The sequence below is a fragment of the Nuphar pumila genome, chromosome 17 (genome assembly GCF_984573655.1).
Source record: "Nuphar pumila chromosome 17, dmNupPumi1.hap1.1, whole genome shotgun sequence".
NCBI classification, from domain to species: domain Eukaryota; kingdom Viridiplantae; phylum Streptophyta; class Magnoliopsida; order Nymphaeales; family Nymphaeaceae; genus Nuphar; species Nuphar pumila.
Window position 1 is genome coordinate 7,236,275 of NC_143265.1, and position 11,977 is coordinate 7,248,251.

Genomic DNA, 11,977 nt, shown 5'->3' on the forward strand with positions numbered 1-11,977 from the left:
TTTATGATAAATCTAAACCATTAGATGTGTTTAGCATGCTCTATTTTAGTGGGAATGGACTCTTGGATCATGTTTTTTAGATAAAAAATATATATATTTTTATGAGCTGAGAAAATTTGATGCCTTCATAGCCATTGATTTTGGATCATTGAAAAATCTGTTTATAGGTCAGATTTGAGAAAAAAATACCAAAAACTATGATTTTTGAAAGGGTCTAATGGGGTATAAAGAGCACATTACTCTCTCTCTCTCTCTCTCTCTCTCTCTCTCTCTCTCTCTCTCTCTCTCTCTCTCTCTCTTGAACAGGTTCAATCAACTGATCCTGTCCTGTTTGTTATGCATTGGTAAAATTGCTCATCAAGTCCTCAACAGGAAATAAGATACAATTAAGCTCAAAAAGATCGGCTAGTTTAAAAAAGGGTATGTTTAAGCTCAACGAGTTTGAGCCAAGCTTAATCGAGTCAAGCTCGAGCCGTGCTCGAGCCAGCTCAGCTCGTTGTGCATCCCTAGCTAGATCCAGCAACATAGAACCATGCCTCAATGCAACTAGTAGTAGCTATATATATATATATAACTAGAATATGAGAACTCAAATATGAAGACTAGAAATATGGGCATTTTTAACACTTTTTTTGGCAAATCCAACCATGTAGATGTGAATTTGCTAGAAATCAACCATTGGATCATGTATTTTTAATAAAAAATGTGATTTTTGAATGCTTGAATATTTATAAAAATTATGAGTCTTTGATTTTAAAAACTTAAAAAAATCATGTTTATGCATCAAAATCACATGATTCAAGAGCGGGTTCTTATAAAACCAAGCACGTGGATCACATTTGTTGGTTAGATTTAAGAGAAAATAACAAAAAATCCATGAAAATAATAGTTCATACATTAGTTCTCATATTTTAAGTTCTCTCTCTCTCTCTCTCTCTCTCTCTCTCTCTATATATATATATATATATATATATATGGAGTAGTATTATGAGCAACACCCATACTTGTTGCCCAAATGGCTGATAAAGTGTTGATTGGTGGCATTCTTTGCTTTTTGACTCTCATACCAAGTGGGCAAGGTAATGCTTTCTTTCTCCTATCTTATTACTTAAGAATAATATGATGTGAAGAATTTCATAATATTTTGCTTCTTTTGTTATTTTATTGTAAAAGAGTTAAAAAGAAAACTAAGTATAACATCCCAAAATTTTCAAAACAAACTTTATTCAAATTTTATGAATTTTTTTTTTATAAAAGAATTTAGAAAAAAACTTTAGTAGCGAAAATAGATGATAGTTAATCATCGATTTTAAAAGATGTCGATCTAGTCATAGGTACGTAGCCAATCACTCATTGTCTACCAAAATATTTTATTTAAGCAAACCAAAATGAGTTATTTATTACAAACAATATTGCTTGATAAAGCAGTACTAGATAGAACTGACTTTGTAAATGAAATGTCCGAGAGAAACCCTAGATCTTGATGTTGCTCTGCTCTACATATCACATCACAGGTTCAGTACCTGTATCTTTCATAAAACATGGTTAAAATTCTTGGTCTAGTAAAAAAACATTTTAATTCTAACAAGTATAATACGTTGAAAACATAAAAAGTCACTTAAGGACTGCAGTTGAATTCATCTTAACTCAAGTTTTCACGACTTAGCGTATCAGTATCTCATGAATCAAAGCAAAGCTCCTCGAGCCTAGCTTATCCATGTGGAAACAATTTGGGTCTTTTGCCTGATCAGTCCAATAGTGTACCGAAATCAATAACTTACACAAAGTGATGCATGAGTAGTATTAACGTACATTTATTTATTCATCGATGTACCTATAGCTAATGCATTATTTCGATAATTACTAATTTATCCTCTGGTATGCAGGAGAACTTAACTTCGGCATCAAACAAAGTCATCTAGGTATTTATTATGCTATGTATTTTTGTATGCCCAGAAGCCTGAGTGACCACCATGTCTGTAGAAGGACGACAGTTTTCATGTCGGTATGAACCCCACTAGGCCGTTTCAGATGCATCCTTCTACTACAGTAGCAAAGTTGAATCCTTAGATCTTAAGGATAACCCGGCCTCATAACCTCTAAGTGATTGGAAAACCGCCTGAACTCTTTGGTTCATAAAATAATGTATGTCACTTGAGGTGGTACCATCATCGTCTGCCTCAATGAGCGTAAAGTCCTAAAGGGGTTCGACGACATAATCTTTCTTATTAGAACATCGAGTGTCACATAGGCAATCCAATGCATTCTGCATGAAGAGAATATGAACCCAACCCCAGTCAGTTTTTCAAAGCATGGATCGTTTTTCGTCTGGACAGGGACTACCTTTATGTTTTATTTATATGCATGCAAACATCGCTCCTAGCGTCTACGACATTCACGAGCACTTCACCCCTTGTGTGTGGATAACCAACTCTAACACAACGGTGCTTACGGGTATTATTTTTGTACAGTATTTTTACAGAGGCATACATAATCAAGGATCACTTTAGATCAATTGTTTGATGCATTTATCTGCAATGAGTACCGGCCCAACAAGGCGCAACGGTTACTCTGGCGCATCGACCCTTACGAGTATGATGCCCTTAAAGGAAAAAATGTAATGAGTCATCCAATCAGAGTTCCAACAATGAGGACATCATCGTGTCATATATACTAGCTTAGGTAAGTATTTTGCCAGAAATTTTGACAGCATCTCCCCTATTTAATGGTGAAAACACAATGTTTCTTTTAGCTCGAATAGCATCTTGTTAGAAATTTTGGTAACATCTCTCCTATTTAACGAAGAAATTGCTATATTTGTTTTTTTATAGATGTGCACCGTTGTGCGTACGTTGCATCTTCCATGGTTTATTGAAAACCTAGGTAGGCCTTACGTTAATGACTTAGATGTTTACGTAAATATGATTTTATGCAAATCTAAAACCTTTTCAATATAGGTTTTTTTGCAAAACAATATTTTGAACGAGACAAGACATTTATAATTGCTTTGGGCGAAAGAGATCAGTCACCATTTGCACTTTTATTATATCACAGTTATATTTAGTAAAAGCAGGAGTTTGTGTACATAACAGCGTGACGACAAAATAAAGTGCGTAAAGCAAGGCACGGTGAATGAAACTGTGCATCGAGCTAAGTAAATTGTGTAAAGTAAGAACGTATGAACATAACAGTGTGACGGTAAAGTAAAGTATGTAAAGCAGGACCCGATGAATAAAACCACGCATCGGGCTAAGAAAAATGTGTAAAGCAACTTATATATATATATATATATATATATATATATATATATATATATATATATATATATATATATATATATATATATATATATATACATATTTACATATATATATAGTAAATAGAGAGGTACTCGCAAGGATATGTGCGTAGACATCAAAACAAACTTATGGTGCCCTAGAGGGTGTAAACGTAGGACTAAGACCCTATGACATATAATTCACCATAAATATTGAGTGGTGATGGTCGCAATAGTACATGTATGAACACTGAAGCAAGCATGCGGTGCTCTAGAGTGCATGAACCAAAGACTATGACCAGATATTGTTTTAGAAAAGTGTATAATAAGAAAAATCACACTGTACATGACAATTAATCTAATAAATAACTTGAAAGAGAGAGAACGACATGCAAACCTACCAAAATTTGGTAGCGATGACTCAGCGCAGCGTAGAGGCACTCCTAGGTCATGGTCGGCATGTCTTTACGTCTGGTATGATCATAACCAAGAGCGTCTTGTGCTAAACTTGTCGTGCAGTGAAATGATGAGGTATAGGCCAAAAATGGATTAGAACTAGTTTAATTGCAATTGAGTTCAAACCTACTTCAAGTGGGCTAAACTAGGTCAGATGGGTTGGACCTACTCAAGAAAAATATAGAGAAGGTCAAGCTATCAGGGCCAAGGGGTCTTAACCCAATTGAGTTCAATCTCGGACAAGTGAGTCCAAGCTCACCTCAAGTGGGTTCAGTCTAGGTGAAGTGAACTTGATCCAAGCTAAAACCAAAAATAAAGAAAGCGAGAAAAAAACTAACCTAGTAGGTCAAGTGGGCTCAGGCTAGGTAAGGCAGGTCAAAGCTCACCTCCAGTGGGCTTGCTCTAGGATAGAACCAAGAGAGAGAAGAGGAGGGCGATAATTTTTTCTAAGAAGGGACTCCTCTTATTTATAGCCTTGAGTTTGGATCCTGAATATGGGTGTGGACTGAATCTGATCCCAGTGAGTGAGATATGGCTCTCTAACTGTTTGAGCGTATATTCCTAAATATATATACGTCCTAAGTATAATTGAATCTGCAAAATTTCCTCGTTTTGTATTCCAGGTTAATACGATAAATTTACATAAAAATACCTCTTATTTTTATTAAAAAATTTACTGAAAATTTGAGAATCTTACACTAAGGGTGTGTTTGATTGATTGTCCAAGATTGAACGAAACCACAAAACATAACAGACAAAACACATGTTATATATGTTCTATAACAACTATACTATGTCCAGCATTTGTTTCGATTAGACATGAAGTTGTTTTCCTTGCGTCTGGTGTTAGATTTTTATGTTGTGCAAACAACTTATACACATATGGATAACGGGTCGAATAACTTCATTTTGGATTGTATGACTCGATTCACCCTACCATATGGGTGTTTTAACATGTTTGTTATAGATTTTAACCTCGGATATGGATCTCAGATTGGATCTAAATATCAAAAAATATTTAAAATTTGAGTAATTTGATAAAAAAAAATACGAATTAATATTTTTTGAGATATAAATTCTTTAATTAGTGTTATATTTGATCTAATTATAAAAGTTTTTAAAAAATTTATGAATTGTATCATCGAATATGGATCTCAAACTGGATCCATGTACCAAAAAATATTTAAAATTTGGGTAATTTGAGAAAAAATAGGAATTCATATTTTTTATGTACAAATGGAAAAAACTATAAATAAATCATAAACCCTAAAATATAAAAAAATAAATAACAAATAAACAAAATAACCTTAAACTACAAGAAAATTAAATCACAAAAATCAAAGAAACCATAAATAAATCATAAAATTTAATACAAAAACCTTAATTCAAACCCTAATAAAAAAATCAAAGAAAAAACTCTAATCAAACCAAAGAAAGCCCTAATCAAATTAAATATCAAAAGCTCTAATTAAATATATTTGATTCAAAGCCTTAATTAAAAATGTTGATTCAAAGCCAAAGAAATTTCTTATTTTGAGCCTTAATTTGAGTCCTCGTCAAAGCTCAAATCAAAGAGAGAGAGAGAGAGAGAGAGAGAGAGAGATGGTGTTGATGGACAAACGAGAAGGGCGGTGATGGAGGAATGAGACAAAGGTAACAACAACCACGCCGGAGATAATGGTGGATGGTAATAATGGAGCAAAAGTAAGAAGACAAACCCTAATGGCAAGAGAGATAGGGTTCGGGGTAGACTCTCTCCCCCCGACATTTTTTTTTTAATCCTCGTTCTCTCCATCCCGTTCTCAGCGTAGCAAGGGCAGAATTCACCATTCCACGGATGCGTGTTCCATGCATCCAATGTTTGATTGCCGCGGTGTCCCTAAGGATGCGCAATCAAACACACCCCAAAGGGAACTGACTAGTGAAAGCACTCAGATGCATTCTGAAAGCAATGAGATTTGATCTGGCACTCTTCATCTTGATCCATCTTGATCCATCTTGATACACCCCCCCTGCTTGCCAGGTTTGCAAACATTCTCATAAGGATAATCATATGATTACGTTTTAGAGTAATTAATGCGAGGATTCATATGGTAGTAAAAAGTTGTCATATGTATTTTCATAATTTGAACTTACAGATATATTTGCTGTAACTTTTAGTGAAAAAATCTTTTAGGTTAAGTACTTTTCATGTTTGGATATGTTTCTATATATGTCATAATCAACAAAACAAATGGCTCATATTGAATGGAACATTTCAATAAGTGATTTAAATTTTTTTAATTAATTCAATTTAAATACTTTTTTAAAATAAAATAAGCATTGATAAACACATCTACAAGTTCAAATTTAGCAAAAAACACTCATAAATCAGAAAATTGAATTTAAATATTTTCATGTTTTTTAAGTGATTTGGACAGTTAGGATGACAAAGTGGTAGGACCTACCAATTCCTCACAAAATTGTTGTTTAGATATGTACTCTTTTCCAAACGTTACATCAGATTTACACCATTTATGTGGGTCATGGGATGATTGGTGCACAAGAAAAATATCCAGATGTCAAGCAAATCCCCACCATCCATAATTTTGAATGGACGTGATCTAAAGAAGATGCACCTGTGTGTAAATGGAGCAGGGTGGCCTTAGGTTCAAGTTTATTTTGGATAATAAGTGAATGGACAAATTGGACCAGGAACATCAATCCCATGTATATATGTTCCTACAAATATGGGTCACCCAGGTCTGAACCAGATCCAACCTATATTATAGAATATACTTAGTCGCCATGCGCGTCTGGGTTGGATCTGAGGCATTTGTAATTGAGTCTTGTTGGATTCATATTCACAAGTGATTGGGCATATATCATTGGATCTGTATCCGAATCGGGTCTAACCTGGCACATTTTACTTATTCTATACAAAAATTAACTGAGTTAATCCATTTTCACCAGATCTGAAACAAAACTTGCTATGTGATTCAAGTTAGATCTGTGAATCACTAAAAATTGATATGATGTTGGATCAAGCATGATCTGACCCGTATCAACCCACCTTGTATATTTGGTTGCATACAAATGCGATTTATAATCCCATCCAAATGAAAAAATGAATCTCATTCCCACAGCTAACCAAACATGTGATTTGAAGTCTCATGCAAATGAGAAACAGATATATGGGTATGTTTGGTTGTATCTCGTGATTTGAATTGGAATTGCATGAGATGGAATCAAATGTGATTTGAAGTAATATGATTTCAAATTTTTTTGAGAGAAAAAGTCGCTTTCAAATCACATATTTCGCCATGTGATTTGGAATCACATGAGATTAGCTTCAAATTTGGATTGCTCATTCTTGGGGATGAATGTCCAAGTTACGAGATCGTTAGCTCTACAAGAGCCTGTCCAACCCTTGTATTTTATGTGCTGGGATCAGGTGCAATCACATTGCACAATTGCAATGTGCAGCTGCAACTCATCACCATCCATCTGCTGTTGGGCCTCACTTAGACAGGTTGTACAACAGAAAATGTAGGGTGATCATGCAAGTGCAGCGGCACATTGCATTTGTGCATTGTGATTGCACCTGATCCTGCCTCAGATTTTATTGGCCAAGATAGTAGGGATGGCAGCCAGGCGGGGACAAGGTCACCACCCCCACCCCATCTCAAAATCCTACCCTCCATTCCTGCCTCCATCCTCGTTTCATGTTCTCCATCCGCGGTCCAAACGGGGTGAGGTGAGGTGGGGTGGGGCCCTATTTCCTTTCGGTCCACTATCATCTCTAAAGAAAGATCAGGGACGAGGTGGGGCAAGGCGGGGATCGAGGATGGGGACAGGGCAGGGCCCTATTTCCTTTCGGTCCACTATCATCTCTAAAGAAAGATCAGGGACAGAGTGAGGTGGGGCAAGGCGGGGATCGAGGATGAGGACAGGGCAGGGCGGGGAAAGCGTAAGTTCATCCACACCTCCATTCCGGCATGGGTTTTGATTTTAACCTCTATCCCTGCCGACTTCTCTATTTCATGTCCTCCATCCGGTCCAAACGAGGCGAGGCAGGGCAGGGCCCCGTTTCACCCTGGTCCACTGCCATCCCTACAAGATCGGGACTTGTATGATGTCATTCATGTTAGGGGGTTAACCTTGCCTGCAAGATGCTCGTGTTGCCCCAACGGGGGCTCCGCTTGTCTGGTAGGAGCAGCTAGTGCACGTCACCTTGTATTGGAAAGTCGCAGGTTCAAAACATAATGGTATAGTTGTATAACTGGTAGGGGTCTGCCTAACCCCAACTTGCCTTTCAAGGAAAACAGATGCTCGCGTTGTTTGTACGGTCACATCATTTGTATTGACAAAAAAAATAGCCAACTGAAATTCCTATGACGGTAACATCGCATAATTTAAGGTACCGTATAACCAGGTTTTGGGAGTAAACCTGGTTTTAGGCCAAAACCTAGGTTAAGGCTAGTTTTTGGTGCCATTTGAACGACCCAAAAACCTGGTTTTGTCAACCATGTTTTGCCAAAAATTGTGTACGTGAAAAAAAACCCTCCCCGAGGTTGGAAACCTGGTCTATTGGAGAGGGGGTTCTCCCACCACCTCTCCTCCCCCAGCTTGAACAGTGTCTGTCCATTTCCGGCCGGTTGCAGTACCTGTCCGGTGGCCTGCCAAAAATGTTTGGAAATTTTCCTTTAAAAAAATGGTCATCCAACCATTTTTCGACCGGTTTCTGGCCGAAAAATAGCTTTTGTCTGTTTTTTCTCTTTTAGTTCTGGCCAAGCCTCTAGCCGAGAAACGGTCGAATGATCATTTATTTTATTTTTATTTTTCTATTAGTTTTTTGATATTCAGGCCATTTTCCGGGCAACCACCTACCGAGAATGGTGGGGATGGTGTCGCCTGACATGGGCAACACCATCCCGGCCATATCTTGGCTGGTGGCTGGTCGAAAAATGACCGGCATTTTTATTTTTAATTACCAGAAATATTTCTGTTCAACCAAACAGGTTAAAAACCTGGATTTCTCAAAACCAGGTGTTGCCCCTTGTCATTCTAACAATAAGAATGCGATTTTTTTTTTTTACTGAAAGAAAACCCTCCCCAAGATCTGGGGCACTTAACGGGCTCTCCTCCTATAAGGTAAATGAGGAACAAGGTCTCCACCCCCGCCTCATCTCAAAATTCGAACCTCCACTCTCGCACGGGTTTGGATTTTAACTTCCATCCCCGGTCCAAACAGAGCGAGGTGAGGCGGGCCCGTTTCCCCTTGATCCATTGCCATCCCTTAGAAGGATTGGGAAGGGGGTGGGGAGGTGGGGATGGGGACAAGAACAGGGCGGGGTGGGAGAAAGCGTAAGTTCATCCCCATCACCATTCTCGTACGGGTTTTGATTTTAACTTTCATCCCCGCCTCCATCCCCATTTTATATCCTCCATTCTCAGTCCAAACGGGGCAAGGTGGGGTGGAGCCCCATTTCCCTCAGATCCACTGCCATCCCTACTATCAACTGAACTATGATAATGCAACAGCAGCTCTGGTTAGTGCTACCTAATTCGTCAGAGGTCACCTTGTTGTCGTTCATCCATCCCAAGTACCATGGTTTCTTTTATGATTAGGAACCCTCATCCAAGCTATCAAAACTTTAGGTGGGCCCCATGACCACCATACCTTACCTGACCTGTCTTCTAAAGTTACGGACACACCCATGGACCAATGGTGTTTGATTCGGTGTCTCCATCTCAACACCCTCACAACCACATCAGCATGCGGCATGGGCGACCCCTATGGTGGTATGGTTAAACTATACTTTCAACTCCAACAATTCATTTTGCAAACTCAGATGTTGTTCATAAATGCACACTTGCACCCATAATTGGAAGGGATAAATGCACCACTAGCACTATGTTTATAAAATGTAAACACGCTAGGGATGGAAGTGGACAGGGGCAGGGGACAAGGTCTCCACCCCCGCCCCATCTCAAAATCCTGCCTTTCATCCCCGAACCGGTTTTGATTTTAACCTCCATCCTTGCTTTCATCCTCGTTTCATGTCCTCCATCCCCAGAGCAAGGCGGGGTGAGACCCTGCTTTCTCTTCGTCCACTGCTATCCCTAAAGAAGGATTGAGGATGGGTGGGGATCGGGATGGGGACAAGGCAGGGCGAGAGAAAGCGTAAGTCCATCTCTGCATGGGTTTTTATTTTAACCTCTATCCCTTTTTCATGTCCTCCATCTCCGGTCCAAACAGGGCAAGGCATGCAGGGGCCCATTTCCCCGGATCCACTTCAATCCCTAGCTACAAAATGCCTCTCTCTCTCTCTCTCGCTCTCTTAGAAAATCCTAGTATGTATAAAATTTACAAACACAAAATCATATAAACATAAATAAGATATAAATATTATAAATAAATCAGAAAATTTTATTTTTAATCGCATTCATATCTGTTGTAGAAATGCAATATTATTAGAAATAAGCAATATTATGAAAAATATCATGTTTTTTTTTGGCATTCAATTGGCCTTTAACAATATCAAATCACAATAATTTCAAATTATCTACCATCTTTGTGACATAGTCCACACACGTGTGCACACACGTACACGTGTATTCAATGCCAAAACAATTGCAGTACTATAACACAACTAATTTTCATCAATTTTTAATAATTTACTGTTAATTTAGTACTAAAAGGTATTTCAAGAGTGTTTGGCTGAGAATAATAATTGTTCATTAGTACCTGGTCCAAAAATTAAACTTTACATCACATTTTTTTTTTAAATTACAAAAACACTTCAAACTGGGGTGGGAGACAAGGTCTCTACCCCCGCCCCATCTCAAAATCATGTCTCCATCCCCCACACAGGTTTTGATTTTAACCTCCATCCTCATTTCATGTCCTCCATCCCCGGTGCAAACAAGGTGAGGCGGGGCGGTGCCCCAATTTTCCTCAGTCCATTGTCATCCTTAAAAAAGGATTGGAGACGGGGCGAGGCCGGAGAAAGCATAAATCCATCTTCGCACAGGTTTTGATTTTAACCTCTATCTCTGCCTTCATCCCTGTTTAATGTCCTCCATTCCGGGACCAAACGGGGCGAGGTTGGGTGGGGATGTTTCCCCAAGTCCACCTCCATCCCTATTAACTTTTGAGATTTGCTTTGTTAAATAAGTATGTATTTATAATATTTCAAAACTTAAGTGAGTGTTTGTAAATAAGTTAAAAGTAAGAGTGTCTTTTGTAAATTTTTTTTTTTTTTTGTTAACAACTCCACCCGAGAATAGATCAGGTGATCTGTCAACATCTTCATCGTCTGGTCCTTGCGTACATTGTGGACCATGTGGATGCCAAATCATTTGATCTCTCAACCGAATGGACGGCATCGGAGTGGTTGAAAATGAACGACTCTTAATGAACCTCTCCACTCTGTTTGATGGGTGTCTTCATTTTTTAGATGAACGGCATCCAAACCATCCTGATCTGATCCCTTCTTTAAAAAGTCCAAGATTAGTCACTAAAATGAGACAAATGCGTAACGTTTTTTTATGGATTTCTTTGCCCAAAGAAGTTAGGGCTTTTGAACATATTCCAAAATTCTAATTGTCATAATCAAAGTTAGTTAAGAGTCAAATATGGTTTTTTTAGATAAATAAGAAAAAACTATCTGGCTTAGAACTTAGAAGTTCATTGGCATAAAACCCTATATTTTGTCGCATTCAAATGTGAATTGGAATCTCATACAAACAAGAGAATGAATCTCATTTGCACAGCTAACCAAACATGTGATTTAAAATCTCATGCAAATGAGAGGTAATGTGATTTGAAATCTCATGCAAACAAGAAATTGAAACTCCAAATCACATGGTGGAATATGTGATATGAAGTCAATACAATTAATAATTGGATTTAGGTATCTAAGCTAAGGAATAAACAAACCTACTCACATGGATTTGGAGTCTTTTTCTTCTAATGGCGACAAACCTTCCTAAAAACCTATCAATTATTGTGCTCACCCCTATGAAGTTAACCCGGGAGCTCTGCTTGTCTGGTGGGAGCAGCTAGTGTATGTCACCTTGTGTTGGGACATTGCAGGTTCAAAACCTAATGGTATAGTTGTATAACTGGTAAGGGTCTGCCTAACCCCAGCTTGCCTTTAAAAAAAAAAACTCGGGTAATCCATCGGCCCTATTCCTTATGGGGCCTGGAAGCAATGTTGGCATGCTCCATATTGAGTAACTTTATGTGGACCCGAGTAT